Source organism: Engraulis encrasicolus, chromosome 5 (assembly GCF_034702125.1).
Source record: "Engraulis encrasicolus isolate BLACKSEA-1 chromosome 5, IST_EnEncr_1.0, whole genome shotgun sequence".
Taxonomy (NCBI): domain Eukaryota; kingdom Metazoa; phylum Chordata; class Actinopteri; order Clupeiformes; family Engraulidae; genus Engraulis; species Engraulis encrasicolus.
Window position 1 is genome coordinate 42,384,154 of NC_085861.1, and position 17,922 is coordinate 42,402,075.

Below are 17,922 nucleotides of genomic sequence, written 5' to 3' on the forward strand. Positions count from 1 at the left end.
AGAACAAAATGACCTTTTTAGAAGAGAGTACATTGTTTTGAGACAAGACGTGCATTTTTCAGAGGTAGTGAGGAGTTTTTGCCCACTATGTTTGAGGTATGGAGATTTGTGTGTAGAGTTTTGAGAATTCGAGAACTGATTCCGAAAATTGTGTGTAAGCAATCGAGAAAAACTGTAAATTATTTTTTTTATAACTGCTTAAGTTGTCGCATTGAACACACTGTCATTCAAAATACTAAATTCAACTGCCATACTATATTTACTTCCTCATCACATGGGCAGACTCTCTTCATACCGGTTTACAATCTGAAACCATCACCCCATAAGGACACACATTGCATGTGATATTGATGAAAACATGAGTGGATGCAGTGAGAAAATACATTTGTTTAGTTTTTGAACTCCAAAATATGTTATACAGGAGATCACTTTCATGTGGTTACTAGAGGTGCACCGAAATGAAAATAAAATAAATAAGCTTCTACTGTGTGTCAAATTGAGTATAGAGTTTTACCTTGTGCATATTAGTGTTCAATGGTTCACATAAGAGTGTATTAAGAACAAATTTTGAGAACAATTTTTTTTAGAAGAGAGTACATTATTTTGAGACAAGACGTGCATTTTTCAGAGGTAGTGAAGAGTTTTGCCCGTTGTGTGTGAGGTTTGGAGATTTGTGTGTAGAGTTTTGAGAATTTGAGAACTGATTCCGAAAATTGTGTATAAGCAATCGAGAAAAACTGTAACAGTTTTTAGAAATGGTATAGCTATTCATTTTCATACACCTACAAGATAAGTATACATTTTTAACGGTATAAGCCAGAGGTTCCGAAGTTTTAACATGACAAGGCCCCTATATAGGCCTACCGGTAGATCCTCCATTTTTTATCCAAAGCCACTTACAGGCTATTGGTTACAGTCAATCTTAGGTGCCTTGCTCAAGGGCACTTAAGCCATGGATGGAAGTCTACGGAATGGTGAGGGCAGGATTCGAACCTGAAATCCTGTGATCTAAAGTCCAACTCCCTAGCCATTACACCACGACTACTCACATGTAGTTATTCAGGAGTTTCGTGTTTTCTTGGGTAACCAAGAAAACCATGGTTCATGACTATGGTTTAACCATGCACCCCTTCCCCCCACCATGTTTTTTAAAACCATGTTTTTTTTTTTTTTTAAGGGCTTTTGGGGCAGGCGACCATGGTTAAAAATAAAAACATGGTTTGGGGGCAACCATGGTTTATGGCAAAGAGTATACTAGGGTTATCCCATAAGTTAAATCATAGTCACAAACCATGGTTGTCATGGTTACACTAAAAACCACGATTAACTATAATCCATGCTAAATCTATGGTAAACCATGATTAGTTTTCATAGTAGAACCATGGTTAATCTTTGTAAGGGCTACTACTAGGACAGCTACTGTACTACAAATATGGTTGGTTGATAGTACTTAGAATCACCATGAAATGTAGTGGTAAAACCATGGTTACTGCATTGCAACCATGGTCGATTTCCATAAGGGTAGAGTAATCATGACATACCATGGTAGAACCATGTTACAACATAAAAATCACAGTAATACCATAGTAAGCCATAGTACAATTATGGTAGGTTCAGAGTACTTAGAGTAATCAAGACATACTATGGCAGAACCATGATAATCATAGTAATACCATAATAAACCATGGTCCATTTTCGTAAGGGTTAATAATAATAATAATGAATTTTATTTGAAAGCGCCTTTCAAAACTCTCAAGGACACTGTACAGACAGAAACAAAATAAAACAAGACACATAAACAGAATTTTAAACAAAAATAAATAAATGAATACAATTTTTTTTTTTTTTTTTTTTTTTTTTTTAAATATGAAAATAAAATAAAATAAAATAAAACAGAATTTAAGAATCATAAAGAATAGGCTATTTGAAAAAGATAGGTTTTTAGCCTGGATTTGAAAAGGGGGAGAGAGTCAGTATTGCGGATGTCAGGGGGAAGGGCATTCCACAGCTGAGGAGCAGAGCAGCTAAAAGCTCTATTCCCCATGGAATTAAGACGGGCAGAGGGGACAGAGAGGAGAATGGAGGAAGAGGAACGGAGGGGGCGGGAGGGAACAGCAATGTGAATAAGATTAGAAAGATAAGGGGGGGCAAGATTGTGGATAGCCTTGAAGGTGTGGAGAAGTATTTTAAAATGAATTCTATATTTGACAGGGAGCCAGTGAAGATGTTGCAGTGCAGGGGTAATATGGTGACAGGAAGGGGTTTTTGTAATGATGCGGGCAGCTGAGTTCTGGACCAGTTGGAGCTTGTGGAGAGATTTTTGAGGGAGACCAAAGAGGAGAGAATTACAGTAATCAATGCGGGAGGTGACAAGACTGTGTACAAGAATGGAGGTAGAATGGGAAGTGAGAGAGGGGCGGAGACGATGTTAGTAGACACTTCTGTCATTGCCTTAAGAGCAGAGGCGAACAAACTGGAAAAATCAATCTCTTTTCGGGCGTACATTTTATTTTCCTCACAGTTTAGCTGTACGGCCAAGGCTCTCAATACGGGTGCCTCTTGTCCACTTCTTTGTACATCTGAAGAACGGTGCATGGTCCACAACATATACTGGCACAAACGTCCTTGCATATGCTACCCTGCGAAATGATAGGCCATAGCAGAGAGAGTAGAGAGAGAGAGGTTCCATTGGCCCATTGTTTCCTGGTTCTATTATGGGGCCCTTAGGCAGACCTAGGCAGACCTAGGCAGACCTAAGGACTGTTCTATTCATTGTAGGAGCATTATGACACGCCCCTTTAGGCAGACCGGAACCTGGTCGCGTTAGGTGCCCATAGAAACCTATTATGTTGGCATATCTCTATAGAATATCTCTGGCCATAGTGTTATTGAAACGTGTATATGGCTTGGCTAGATAGTAGGACACAATAAAAACTGGCGGAAAATAAATCCAAACACATACCTTGATGTTGTATCTCTCCCGCAGCTCAGTTCGAAGCATAACCTGGGACATAGGTGTGAATGCGAGGCCAAAGCCTTCACCATACTGCTCTGATACCTGACCGACCGTTAAACCTGTGCAAAGGAATGTCTGGACACCTGAAACACATGCACACACACACACACACACACACACATATATAAGGCTTGTCCAAAATGCTACAGCTAGTGTATTGATGAGAGAGAAAAAATACCAGCACGCGCCACTGCGCTCTTCAAAAGCTTGTCTTCTAAGCATCCCATCAGTATTAAAGAGCTCTTTATGCCCTATACACCAGCATGGCCACTGTGCTCTGCAAATGCTGGTCTTCTAAGGGCTTCCGCACACCGGCTACGACAAAGTTCTGAGCACTGTGGAGCTAAAATTCGATTCCATTGTTTTCAATAGAACCACGCACACTGGCGCCGATGTCGGCGGACATTCGCCGATGTCGAATAGCAATTAGAGACAAGTTCTATTTTGTCGGCGCCAAACATTGACTATCAATGCAATGTTCGTGTGAAATTGGGTTTGGGGGTCCGAATTTTGTCGGAAGCAAAAGTGCGCCGCACTTTGTCGGAGCCGGTGTGCGGCCGGCCTAAGTCCATCAGTATTAAAGAAATCAGCAGGTCATAGGGCATTTGCTTTCCGTGCCCCAACATTGTGGAATGGCCTCCCACATGATATACATAGAGATACTGGCTCTGTGGACATTTTTAATGCCAGGCTGAAAACATTTATGTTCTCTAAATATTTTAGTTAGTCAATTGTAGTATGCTTGATTGGATTGTATTGTAGCCTTGTTCACCATTTCATTGTATTTCTATTTTCAATCTGAAATTTTAACCACTTTTGATGCGACCCATGATCACTTATTTTCTGTTTATGTAATTTATGTGTAGTATTTTATATATATACAGGGGTTGGACAAAAAACCTGTCATTTTAGTGTGGGGAGTTTCATGGCTTACGTGGACCAGCCTGTTGGCCAATCTTCACCTTAATGGTGTGTGCAATGTGCAATGAATGAAGTGTGAAGGTTTAGGGCTTCAGCACACCGGCTCTGATAAAGTGCTGCGCACTGCTCGGCTAAAATCCGATTCCATTGTTTTCAATATAACTACGCACACTGGCGCCGATATCCGCGGACATTCACCGATGTCGGATAGCAATTAGAGACAAGTTCTATTTTGTCGGCGCTAGGGCTGTGCAATATATCGTATTTATATCGCGATATCAATATTCATCATATATCATGATATCAATATCAAAATTCATATACATCGTGATATTTTGTCATTTGTCATTTGCAACGCTACGGTGCAGTATGGCAGCCCAGGGATAAAGCAAAACGCAGGGGTGGTAAATCAGAACTAGCTCTATGTCGAGGAAAATAGACGCCTCTCGAGTCTCGCGCTCTCCTCAAGTCTACATTCACCAAGACTTACCAGACATTGCTACTAGAAAGCACTAGAAACTATAAAGCCATTATGCGTGCTACTCCAATACGATAATAGTGGCGGGGGTTGGGAATTTCATATATATCGCTTAAAATATCGTGATATCAATATTTGCAGAAAATATCGTGATATTGATTTTTTCCAATATCGAGCAGCCCTAGTCGGCGCCGCCCATTAACAATCAATGCAATGTTCGTGTGAAATTGGGTTTGGGGGTCCGAATTCTGTCGGAAGCAAAAGTGCGCCGCAGTGCTGTCGGAGCCAGTGTGCGGCCGGCCTTAATTAGCACACCACCAAGAATGACGAACCATTCAACAGGATGGATGCAAGAGGAAGCTGTCTGAATTCTCTGAAAGGGGTGTGTGGGTGTTAAGCCGGACTGTATAATTAAAAAAAAAAAAAACCCTGTAAAACCACAGCTGTCCACATCGAGGTAGAAGAGTTAAATGTGCACCTCAACTCTCCTGTTTCCACCAGAACGGTCCATCTGGAGCTCAACAGGGTCAATATTCACGGCCGATCACCAAACGGGACTCACTAAGTTAATTCGACGCCCTTTCGGTACTTACCGCTTACGTCATACGACCCTAACCCTAAACCTAACCCTAACCTTAACCCTAAGCCGAACCTTAACCCTAACCCTAAACCTAACCCTAAACTTAAATCGCTTGTTTGAAATGTTTGATTACCATGTGACGTACCACGTAAGTACAGAGAAGGCGTCAAACTAGTGGGTCCCATCACCAAACATCCCTTTCAGACAGCTTCCTCTTGCGTCCATGGTTAATCGGGGTCAAATCTATGTACCCACAGCCTGTTGGTCCCACAGCTTATTCTTGCTGCTCCATGTTCCCACATTTTTAAGAAATTCAAGGCTCTATGTTCCACAACTCCATGTTCCCACATTTCCGTGTAAACAAAGCGAACATGCCTTTCTCCCTGCTATAGGACATAGGTCCTAAATTTTAATAAATTATTACAAATTTTGGGATATGGGCCAGCAGGTATAATCTGTGGGACCAATGGGCTGTGGGACTGTCGTGCCGAAAAGCGAGTGCCTGCCAGAATCTGAGTGCCCTTATTGAAACCAATGACCAATTTTTCAGATATTTTTTACCCATTTTTGCAGATAAATCTGACACAATTTAAGATGGAAAGCCTATCAATAAAGCATCTGCATTCCTTCTGGAAGTATTACAAAGAACAGGTTACAATTTCTGTATTATTTCCATAAAAGAATCGAAGAATTGTCATAACAAATGTTACAGTTTCATTCAATAGGTCATATTAAGTGTAGGACGAGTAATGTTTCATAAGCATATTTTTAGTTCATAAATTATGTAATTCATTCTGCTAAAATGTGTATAATTGTCTCTCAAAAAATTTCATTGGTTTCAATGAGGGCACTCAGATTCTGGCAGGCACTCGCTTTTCGGCACGACAGGATCAATGGGACTAAAAAATAAAATCTTAGTGATGTGGGACCAATGGGAGTGGGACCAATGGGCTGTGGGAACAGACATGCTCCCAGTTAATCCTGCTGGATGTGGTTCATCCTACTTGGTGGCATGCAGACAGCTTGGATACCTTGGCTTAGATACATCACAAAGACTTTTTGTCTCGGTTCCAGATGCACTATTTGCATGAGCACGAAGATTTTCTCCTTTTCTAACTCTGATATGTCACCATAATGTTGTGTGCCTTGCATAATTTTGAGCAAAACTGCTCCTACCTACTAATCGAACCTTCCCACTTGTTTATTTTATTTACATTTATTGCACCATTAAGGTCAAGATTGGCCAATTGGCTGGCCCACGTAAGCCCTGAATCTTCCCACTATACAACATAGTTATGCATAGACAACGAGGAGATATCTCACACATAAGGCACGGCACGCCCGTGCTGCAATCGGTCAGCGATGAATCCCATTCGCTCTCGCCTGACCGGGGCTGAACTGAACCGCTGCCAAGTACCAAGTTGCCCATGATGACGTTCAGGCAGAGGCTGTTGTTGAAATGAAGAAAAGAAGAACATAAATCGGTAAACCGATAGTCTAGTAACAAACGTTCATGCAGCAGCAACAGCGTATGGACAAGATAACGGTATGTAACCCACTCCAGGCAGCGAGAACTATTTTAAACCGCCCTTTGTAAACAGCTGACATTATCTGATCGGCCTATTCGGTATCAACGGATCTGCCCTCAAATTTTCTCATTCTCATTGTTTATTCACAAAGCACATGTACACATCTGGTGCGTTTTCTCGATAGTGTCGTTGCTAATTGAGCGACTTGCTTGGTTGCAATGCAATTTTATATTGGCAACCTAATTGTAGGTGCTAACTGGTCAACATCGATGCATGGAGTGAGAACGAGAAAAATACACTGGACTATATTCATTAGACTTCAGCGTTACCTTGCAATATAACATCTCAAAATGTAATAATCGCTTACCTCAAAATGGGAATCAACCCAACAGAGAAAACGGTTGGCTTTGAATGATGATTCACCGATTCGTTAGTTTCTTAAATTATGTAGTCATGGTGACTAGATGCACAAGCTAAAACATTCTACAGCATCCCCTGGTTGCCATGCTGCTGAAGGTTATTTTGTTACATTCACAGTTTTTGTAGGGCCTACCGTTTTGCTTGTAACATGCATAGAAGTAAAAAAGTGAAATTAGATGTATTGGTCAAGTAGCCTATTGTGTAGGCCTATGAAAGTTTCATAGGCCTACACAATAGGCTACTTAAAGGCATTTGTCTTTATAAGCTCTCTCTAAAAGTGCAAAAAATATAATAGCCTAATAATAAATAATAATAAATGGTAATAAATAATAATAACTAGAAATGCACTCAGAGAGTGCAGACATCTGCCAAGGAAGCCGTTTGATGGAACATTTGAGAGAGTAGGTTCAAATGGTCCACAGGTGTCAAGGGGGTGGAGTCTTCTTATCTTATCAAGCCATGTGACTAATGAACATGTGCCCAAGAGTAGGTGCAATGTCTGTATCCGCATGCAGCAGCCAGCAATGAATTCTGGAAGAAAATTTTGCATGATGGTTAGATTTCCTGTCCAACTTTGGGCCTCCGCAGATCGGCTCCGGCAAAGTGCTGATCACTGCTCTGCCAAAGTTCGATTCCATTGTTGTCAATACAACCCCGCACACCAGCGCCGATGTCCACAGACATTTGTGGATGTCGGCTAGCGCAGTGTTTCCCAGGCCTATAGGCCTACTATTTACAAATTGTTATTCTGTCCAAAAGCATTCTATTTGCAGGAATACAGAAAATAATGCTTATTCTGACAGTAGCAATGATATTTAGGAAAGATTTCACTGCTACAATATGAATATGCATGTTTAATATCAGTCTCTGTTCAATGCCTTGCAAAATAGAACGCTTTCTCTGATTGCGTCTCCATCCACAAAACGCACATTGGCCAGGAGTTCACTAATATCAGCCTCGTCAAGTTGCAACGCAAATTTCTCACGGATACAGATCTTTCGATGTCAGCAGACATGTCATCAATGTCTGGAAATTGTGTTATTTGAGAGTGGGACTTTGGCTATTTCTTTAACCGCTTCAGGTCCAAGCATCTCATTTACAATGGCTTTGCAGGCAGGTAATATTAGCGTCTCTGCCACTTTGTGACTTTTTTTAATTTAGCTACAAGTTCAGCTACGTGGTAGCTAGTTTTAAGGTTCTCTCGTTTACCTTTTTACCTTGTTGCTTGGTTCTCTGTTTGCTTACGCAGGCCAACAAAATAGTCTGCACTCTTGTTTTGTGAAGGGTGTTTCGTTTACATACCAAGCACAATGGAATCGGTGCTTTCCACGTACAAGTACCGGTAGTCCTAAATCCAAATAGTGGGGTCGTATTAGGCTCAGTCATTTCAAATTGGTATTAAAGTTTGGTTTTCACTTCCAAGTTAAAGTGTAGGGTCTATAGAACAATTTGAGTTTGAGTGTCAAACACACAGATAACAAAATGGCCTGCGGGAGGCGCTCTAAAATATATAAACTTCTATAACTTTTGATTAGTTAAACCAAATTTAACATATGAGGTATGTATGGATTCAGCATGAAGAGGAGAAACTGGTGGGATAAGTATTTGGTTGCCAGATTAAAGACACACTACGTAATAAACACACTTTTAGCCCACGGACAGCTAAATCCGGGCTTTTTTTAAGATAAAGGGTGGAAATGCCCTCAAAGTTGCAATGAAACATAATTTATTGTTACAAAGTTATTGTAAATAAAGCATGGGTTATCACTTAACTTGATTTGTTCAGAATATCCCTGAAGCACACGGATACTTAGGATACCTATACACAAATATGGCTGCATAAAGCATATGTAATATTTAGCACCCAACTTGCAACTTTGAGTTTATGAATTTAGGATCATGAGTACCAGCTTTTTTCAATCAAGCCATCATTTTATTCACAACTTAAAGGGTAACGTTTAGGTTAAATTTATAACTAAATATATACTGGATGTTGTCAGGAGAGGTGTTTTGAAACATATATGTGAAATTCACAGTATATAACAAAGCCAAACTGCAATATTTTTTATGAAAATGTATCATTTTACAGCTACTTCTGAAGTATTGGGCTCCTTGCTGGCAGAGCCTCTATGACATAGATAGAGGGAGTCCAACTAAAGTTCTGGCTCAGCTCTCGCTTGTGGATGTAGGCATACCAACCATTTTGGTTGTAGTGGACAGTTATATTGTATGTGGGCTATTGAAAATGGTCTATTACTGTGTTTGTGCATTGTGTATTAAAAAAGACAGATCAGCGTGTCTATCGGTTTATCTAGAATATGAAACTGTTCTGGGTCTCCGCGCTGTCTGTGGCCATGCGTAATTTGCGATTATAAACAGGGGGGCGATATCTAGGCCTATCTCTCCTTTGCTTTCACATGAGAGATGCATTACATAGGCAAATCTAAAACAGTCTCAAAGTAGACCATTACATAGGCTACTTAGAAATAGCGACTACTTTAATCTTTTCCCAAAAACGGCATTTACCGTGGAGTAACGACATGCCTGCCGCCTAAATGGACGTGCGCCCTCTGTCCATGGTGCTGAAATCGCGGCACTACTCTTATGTGAAGCGCGTTACAGTTTCACGAGGGGATTGGCTTACAGGCTACAAAAAGACCAAACTATACAATAGGCTATGGTTGAAGGCCCTACCCTTTGCCGACAATGATGAGAAATAATATGGTCACTCACTGTGAGTGGCATGGCGTCAAACGTTTCCTACTCGGTGCAAAACAATAGCTCATAGCACCCGAGAAAAATGCCATGTTGTAAAAATGGCATATAGCCTATTTTCAATTTCAGTTCACTGCTCAGTAGGCCTATTACATGAAACTTCAATAAAGCTCATCCAAATGCACGTCACAAAACAATAAACCAGGCGGCGGGACTTTCGATTATATTCCCTCCAAAAATGTCCGCATGTCACAAAAAACAGTTATTTGCATTGTCCGTAATTATACTAAACTAAAAAAGTATTCCCGTAGGCTAGAAGAAATCAAGTCCTTAGCTGCTATAATCCTCGTTACAAAACTGAAACAAAAATGCCAGCATAAACATTACCTAGGCTATATAGCCTACCTATTTTTGCATTGCGAGCTGTCCACGTGTGTGGTGCTAGGGGCGAAATGTGCACTGGCAGCACTCGTCGTTGAGTTTGGGAGATGTCTTTAGTGGGAGTAGGCCTATTTGAATGTGTAAAACACGTTGGACATGCTGGGCATTTTCAGTAGGCTATGCTTGGGGAAGTAGATCGATTATTATTTGCATGTGTCATTATTTCACCGTCGACCTTGCATCAGCATGCCAACGTTAGGCTACATTTTCCAAACTAACGTTGATGTGGTCCTGACATTTTGATGAATAGCATAATATCTCTACAAAATCGGGAGTAAATTGAATTGAATTGAAGTCTCCCAACATGTCTTGCCAATCCATGAGGATACGGAAAATCTAGCACACCACACGCGGAGAAAGCGTTCATTTGATAGAGAGGATACCTGCGTCTTTGTAAAGTGCTGCGCGCACGTTTGATTGCCGGTTTTACAAATTACGGGGATTATTACGAGGTTAACTCTCTCCCTGTTAACTCTCCTAACAATATGTGTGCATTAAAACGTGTAAGTCAGTATGTAAGATAATAAGTGTAGTCTAATAGCTTAGCTCCAAAATATAAAGGAATCGTTCAGTTTGTGATACAAGCATGAAAATTGGTACACATATAGCCAAAGGTATTCCAAAAAGAAATGGATATGGAGCCATCGTGAATTTTCAACATGGTGGCCATGGCAGCCATTTTTCAAAATGTCCGCCAGCAACAATAGTTTTCTTGGATATAATATATTTTAGACATATTTACCATTCATACCACTTGGTAAATGTAATATGGATAATTGAAAAGTTGTCATGAATATTCAAGATGGCTGCCATTTTCAAGATGGCCGCTGTCACTTGTATGATTTATCTGATATAGGTGATATCGGTGTCAAATCATCTTTTTTCAAAGTCATTTTTCATCTTTTTTCAAAGTCATTTTTCATGATGCAGAATTCTAATTTGGAACTTTGGAATTAACCAGAAGCTTCCTTTTAGCTCATTCTATACTTGATATACAGTATAGTATCACTGTTTCTTTCAAAATGGCAGCCCATGTCAGATAGTCTTACAATAGTGGAGTCTGTTAAGGGTTTTAACCATTACGGAACTGACAAAAGCACTTTGCATGGTGTTTCCTTATGGTATATGCTGTAATTCTAGCCTAGGAGGACTCCGAAAAAAATTCTACTATGTCATATACAATATGTCATGTTGTGTAATGCATTACATTGTTATTACATGACATTATACTTAGCTGACACTGTTAATAGTCCCGAACTCAGCAGAGATGAAAGGGCAATGGTAGTCTGCTTGACCAGATTGATGAAAAGTACAAAAATGTACATAGTAGTGGTGTGCATTGGCACTACCCTCACGATTTGATTACGATTTGGGAGGTAGCGATTCCATTCCATTCCATTCCATTCTACAATGCATTGCAATGCATTACATTTCTATTGAAAGTAAAGTAAATGTTTCATCAGTCATGATGAGGCAATACAAGTAGGCAGATACTGAGCAACATTTTTTTGGCTGTTTTCTGTCAGTCTTGCAGTTTTCAATGCTTTGAAGTGCTTTTATTTAATTTAACATTCATTTGCTCCTGAAATATCCACGGAAGTAGGCCTAATTGAAACTTGAAAAAATGATCGCATCGATTATGGAACTGCATTGGCATTGAATTGAATTTTCCATGCCCTGCATAGCATTGCATTACCGAATCGATTATTGTAGTACATAGTGTGAAAGTATAAGTCTGTGCTTACATGCTTGACAGAAAATGTACCATTGTGAATGATTTGAGAAGATTCTTGGTCTGAATTCAAATGAACATTCCCCACACTAAAACTATGGTGAGAATAGACGACTGCTGCTAATGCTTGCTCAGCATCTGAATGGGGAAGTGTCAGTGCAAGATGATGTCCAAGGTAGCAGGTTCTCCATCCTCTATTTTCCACAACAGATAATTTTTTATTTGTTTGAGAGGGTAAAAGTCAGGACCTCTCCATATGTATGAAGAACCCACAAGATCACCTAATTCTACATTCTCACAAGTAGCATTGTGCATATATTGAGTGCATTTCAGCCATCTTTAGAATGGCATTACAGATTACTTTTGATACTGTTGATACGTGTTGAGTAAGTAGGCAGAGGTCAATTGTTTTTTTCCCCTGAATTTGCAAACAAGTCCTCACCTAGTAATTGTGTCACACGTTGCATTACAGTAAGTCAGTGAGTACTTCAATTGCTACTTCAAAACAGACAGCTGATGGACAACATGTGCCACCCTTACCCACAGAAGAGAGAAATATCTAACATCTAATAACAAAATGCCACATGACTTAGCATGAACTTGACATGAATGCCACATGACATAACCTTCAAGAGTTTGAGAGGCAACAGTAACACAAGTAATTCCCACTACACTTTTTTGCTTTCTATTGTACATGACCTCAGAATGCTCTACATGTTTCAGTTCTATAATTGTACTGTGCAGTACACTACAGTACAGTACAGTAGCATAGTACGGTGCGGTATAGAAAAGTACAGTACAGTGCAGTACAGTAGCATTCAGTACGGTGCAGTATAGAAAAGTGCAGTAGAGTGTAGTACAGTACAGCACAGTAGCATACAGTACGGTGCAGTACAATATAGTACAGTAGTATACAGTACGGTGCAGTATAGAAAAGTGCAGTAGAGTATAGTACAGTACAGAAGCGTAGCATACAGTACGGTGCAGTACAGTACAGTACAGTAGCATACAGTACGGTGCACTATAGAAAAGTACAGTAGAGTATAGTACAGTACAGTAGCATACAGTACGGTGCAGTACAGTATAGTACAGTAGCATACACTACGGTGCAGTATAGCAAAGTACAGTACAGTACAGTAGCATACAGTATAGTACAGTACTGTACAGTACAGTATTTCACATTACAGTACAGTATAGTAGAGTGTAGTACAGTACAGTAGCGTACAGTACAGTACAGTAGCGTACAGTACGGTATTTCACATTACAGTACAGTATAGTAGAGTATAGTACAGTACAGTACTGGGTCGTAAGGAAGCAGCGTTCTAAATTTCATGCTGTTTTCAGCTCCGTAACCGTAATGGCCTTTTCTTGAAAATGACGGCCATCTTGAATATTCATTTAAATTATCCATAAGACATTTACCAAGTAGTATGAATGGTAAATATGTCTAAAATGTCATATTATATCCATCACTCGCAAGAAAACTGTTGTTGCTGGCGGCCATTTTGAAATGGCTGATATGGCCACCATGTTGAAAATTCACGATGGCTCCATATCCAGTTCTTTTTAGAATGCCTTTGGCTACATGTGTATCAATTTTCATGCTTGTATCACAAACTGAACGATTGTTTTGGTAAGCCGCTGCACTAGTGCATGGATGTGGTGAAAAGGGGTGACCAAATATACCTGAGCTCCAGGGCAAACGCAAGCATGGACGTCTGCGTCGTACAGCTCAGTCTCCAGAGCCTTTCTCCAGCTAGCTCTCCTCCAGCATTCCCAGTTTGCGAGGAAAACCTCACGACGATAAATAAAACTCCACAGTGTCACCATATCTCCACATCGGCAAAGAACCTTCCTTGTCCATACATTTGTGCACCAGTCTGAGCAGGGTAGCTCCGATCAGAGTTCTCAACGGGTCGGGTCAGCCCGACAAACCCGACGGGCCCCGTGGGTTCGGGCCGTGTTCGGGAGGAAAATATAAGCATATGGCTCTGGCAGGTCTGGCAGGCTGCTGCATGCAACGTTGCGCAGTGCTTAATTTGTAAATTACAAGGTACCGGAACGCAAAACAAACATGACATCACAGCGATGATGAGTTGGACAGAGGTCCCTAACGCACAGAAAAACTACATTGGCTACAATTACCAAACGAATAAAAACGGGGGGAAAAAATCTTTGATGCAATTATAACGACATTGAGTCCCATGTCAGCTCATGATGGAACCATACTTTTGTTTCTTAATACAAGGGACGGTTGGCAATCCAATGGCTATTTTAAACAACAGCCATAGTTAAATGCTGTAATGACAACAACCAATATTTTTAGTTTGATCGTTAACTTTATGTTTAGTAGTCTCAGCAAATGCAGTGCATGGATGCTTTCCCCATGAGGTGAAACGAAACTGAAGCGGTCTTCTACTATGGAAAGGACAGTGGCTTTCAAATTAGGCTATCCTTTCCCCGTATACGTTGGCATATGCGTATTAAACATAAATCCACGCTTTGTTGGCGACTTTGTTGCATATAATTTGGCTAATCCGCATGTGCTGTTGCGATATGCCACTTCACTATTTCAATGGCTCATGCACTTATGGTAAGCGAGCGGCAGCAAAGACGGCGATTTTCCCGGTAGACTTGGCTTTTCACACTGACTGTCTGCTCGCGCTGCGGTCTGGTTGAAAATCCCCCCAGCCAATGTTTTATTTGGAGCGTGTAGGCCCCGTTTGAATGAAATATCACCTTGTCTTTGCTGTTTTCGTGCTCAAATTGACGTGTAAGCAACTGTCGGCTCTTGGGAGGGAAGGAACCGCGCGCACACACATGCGGAGCGCTCGCCAGCCGAGGAAGGTCTCATCCTCTCACCTAGGCTATGTCTTTTTCGCTATATGGCTGATCAATGCACCAACCGTAGCCCAGGTGCCACTAGAAATTAGTATGTCCAAAACCTTGTGTGCCGACCAAAATTTTATGAAACTTTTAAACAATGTTTGGCACAGCCAGGTTTCCATCTCATCCGCGCATATATGAACAGAGGGAGGGGCAACTTCAGGTAGATTTAATCAGATAGGCCTACTCGGGATGGAAATGTAGTAAGCCTACATTTAGAAGTCAACCTACTCGGGATGGAAATGTAGTAAGCCTACATTTAGAAGTCAAAAAAAGGTGGATAGATTGTTGTTGCGGTGAAGCATGAGGCGGTTATTGAAATCGCGCTGTGGATGATTCTACTTAAATAGCAAGAATGTAAGTTTCCCCATTTCATATTATGTTTCTATTGTGGAAAATATCTTTTCACTAGGTTTTTAAGTGGATTATGCAATTTACTGCACATAAGTGCCCTTAAAGACCTACCACAACCCGTCATTCTCCATAGGATAACGTGGGGAAACTGATCCCCGACTTCGGGCTTCGGGCCGGGTTCGGTTAGATAATTCCAGTGATGTGTCGGGTAACATCGGGCTCGGGCTTTAAAAGCCACGGGCCCGGTAGGGTCGGGTTGACATTTTCAGGCCCGTTGAGAACTCTAGCTCCGATGCTGGCCAAACCAGCTCCAGCATGCGAGCAGGTGCTCACCAGTTCACCAGCGAAACTCTCAGGTGTTCTCCCACTTTCCTTTCAAAATGGCTTCCACTGTTCTTAAAGGCACAGAGCCTCAAAAGGTAGCCGGTGCCCCCATGTGGTGTGGATGTGGTAGTGTGCTGTCTAGTCTACATGCAACTACAATATCCCTCCGTAACAGGGATAAACATGCCAGGTCCAAATTACTAACAGGAAAACAGGGACGATGACAAAGGGGATGAATCGCCAGGAAGACAGGGATGATCTTTCTCGCAGAGCAATGTTGTCTGCAAGAGCGAGTCTCGCCTGGTTTTGTGTATGGTTACGACACGCAATCCACCGCTGGACCAGCTGGCTATCAGCAATCGCCGCAAGAATCAAACCTGTTTCAAATCCTGGTCATCTCTCGTGAGTGTAGGGTACTGCATATCGGTTAGTTAAAACATTGCTACGACCCAATTTGGCACACTGTCCACTCCATGCGCAAAAGACACAACGTCGGAAGGGATTCGATTACTGACAGACAAGAGGTACGAAGCAGTCCTCAACTTCAGAAAAAAAGATGGAAATGTGGATATGCTATGTAGGCCTGGAGAAAGAGGTTCACTCTCTCCAGCAGTTCAAAACCACCGTCAGGTTATGCTTCGGAAGCATATCGTTTTTTGTTTTTTTTTCGACGAAAACAAAGCGCCATAAAGTCACAGTCAAGTTTCTAGGCTATAGGCCAGCACAGCAGCGTTAATAAACTCCAGTAATGTGACATACCCTAATAATGACAATCTTACTGTGCAACTGGGGCAATAAAAACAGTCGGTGGTGGTGGTAGTGCACGATAGCTCTGTGATGGGGAGGGGGATTCTTTTGGCTACATCTAGCCTACCCAACTCAGGACTCTGGATCCAACCGAGAATCTCCACAATGAGGGAAACACATTGAAAATATTAAATTAAATATGCTATATGCACAAATAGAGTTTATATCAGTCAGACATTCTATTAGGTTAACAATGTTATTTTGAAACCTAATGAAGTGCCACATAGCCTAATAACGGTCTGGCACACCCTCATGGCGCTGCTGCAGCGCATTGACATGGAGGAAACCTACAAAAAAAGATTATTATTTTAAATAATAAAATGGTTCAGACGGTATCTGGTCGATACTGCCACTGTTTAAGGCCATTTAACTTATTGAAATTTAGCCTATAGGTCTGGAAAGGTGTTACAATATTATAATCTGGCCTATTATCTGCGGTGCTTAGTATGTCTGTAGAACGCGGCGACTCCCTCTATCTACGTCGGATTCTAAATGTTTGTTTAAAAGAAGCTGCCGTTATTTTTGACAAAGTTTTCTGAAAATGTTGTTTATGCAATAATTCGGTATTTTGACATATATCACATCTAAATTTATGTATTGAGGTTCTTAAAATGAGATTTAGTGGTGTTTAACCTGCAAGTTACACTTTAAAAACTTTATATCTGGAAGAAAGTAAAAATAATAATAATAATAATAATAATAATAATGATAAATATCATGGGGAACATCATTTTTACCTGCATTCAAAAAACAAACAGAAGACCATAGGGCTAACATTTATTCCAATACTCCAGTCTACAATAACTATGACAGAGAACAGATACAAAAACAGTCAGTGGTCAGTCTTAGAAATTGCATGTGCACTTGCACAGATGTGTGCACTTTAACTCTGCCTTCATGCACTTGCACCGAGATCTGGCAGGTCTATTTGTACAAGGGTCAAAGACGTCTTTGTCATTCAGTGTTACGGACACCTTCCGCCGACTGTAACTGCAAAAAAACATGATTTTTAAATGGTTTCAAGTGAATGGATGACAGCCGAGGCTTTCATGAATTCCCTGTAACAATAAATAAATAAAAAGAGTCATGTTTTTTACAGTTACAGTCAGCAGAAGGCATATGTTACACTGAATAACAATGCCATTTTGCAAGTCTTTGACCCACAAGTACTAGTACAGCTGGACTTCACCTCTAGTTGAAATACATCTTTGGCAACGGCATCTTTGGTAGTGTAGTCCAAATCTGGGAACTGTTCATTTGTTACCAGATTGGCAGGCATTTCTGGCAAATGCAGATAATAAGAAGGCAGTTTTCATTCTTGTTAACTGCGCTGGTAACAAATGGACAGTTCCCAGATGACAGGGATGTCTTCATAACAACAGATTACTGTGTCTAAATCCGTGTATCATTCGTTCATTCGTTTTTTCGTTTTACAACAGAATTGAAAAAATGAAAACAGCATTTGATTTTTCGTTTTTCCCTTTTCAAAACCAAAACCAGAAATCGGATTACGGTTCGTTTTCTCGTTTTTTCCATTCTGCACCTCCAAACGGAAAATGGAAAATGAAACATTCGAAATTCCGATTAACAAAATCCTGGCGGCGTTGGTTGTCAGGGAAACCAATCGCGAGCCACCTCAGCACAGGACACACTCTGCCTACTGCATACGAGGCATCTTGGTGTTTCTGAGCATTTGATATTAATGATCTTTAAAAAATC

At 40.8% G+C, this 17,922-nt stretch overlaps 1 long non-coding RNA gene across 1 annotated transcript; it reads right to left on the minus strand.

Annotated features, from left to right (window-relative positions):
* Positions 1-2,486: 2,486 nt before the first annotated feature.
* Positions 2,487-7,025, minus strand: LOC134449490 (uncharacterized). The gene is made up of 4 exons (XR_010034969.1): positions 6,892-7,025; positions 6,319-6,443; positions 2,963-3,099; positions 2,487-2,639 (listed from the first exon to the last, which is right to left on the minus strand). It is a non-coding gene; the product is annotated as an uncharacterized LOC134449490 (long non-coding RNA).
* Positions 7,026-17,922: the final 10,897 nt, after the last annotated feature.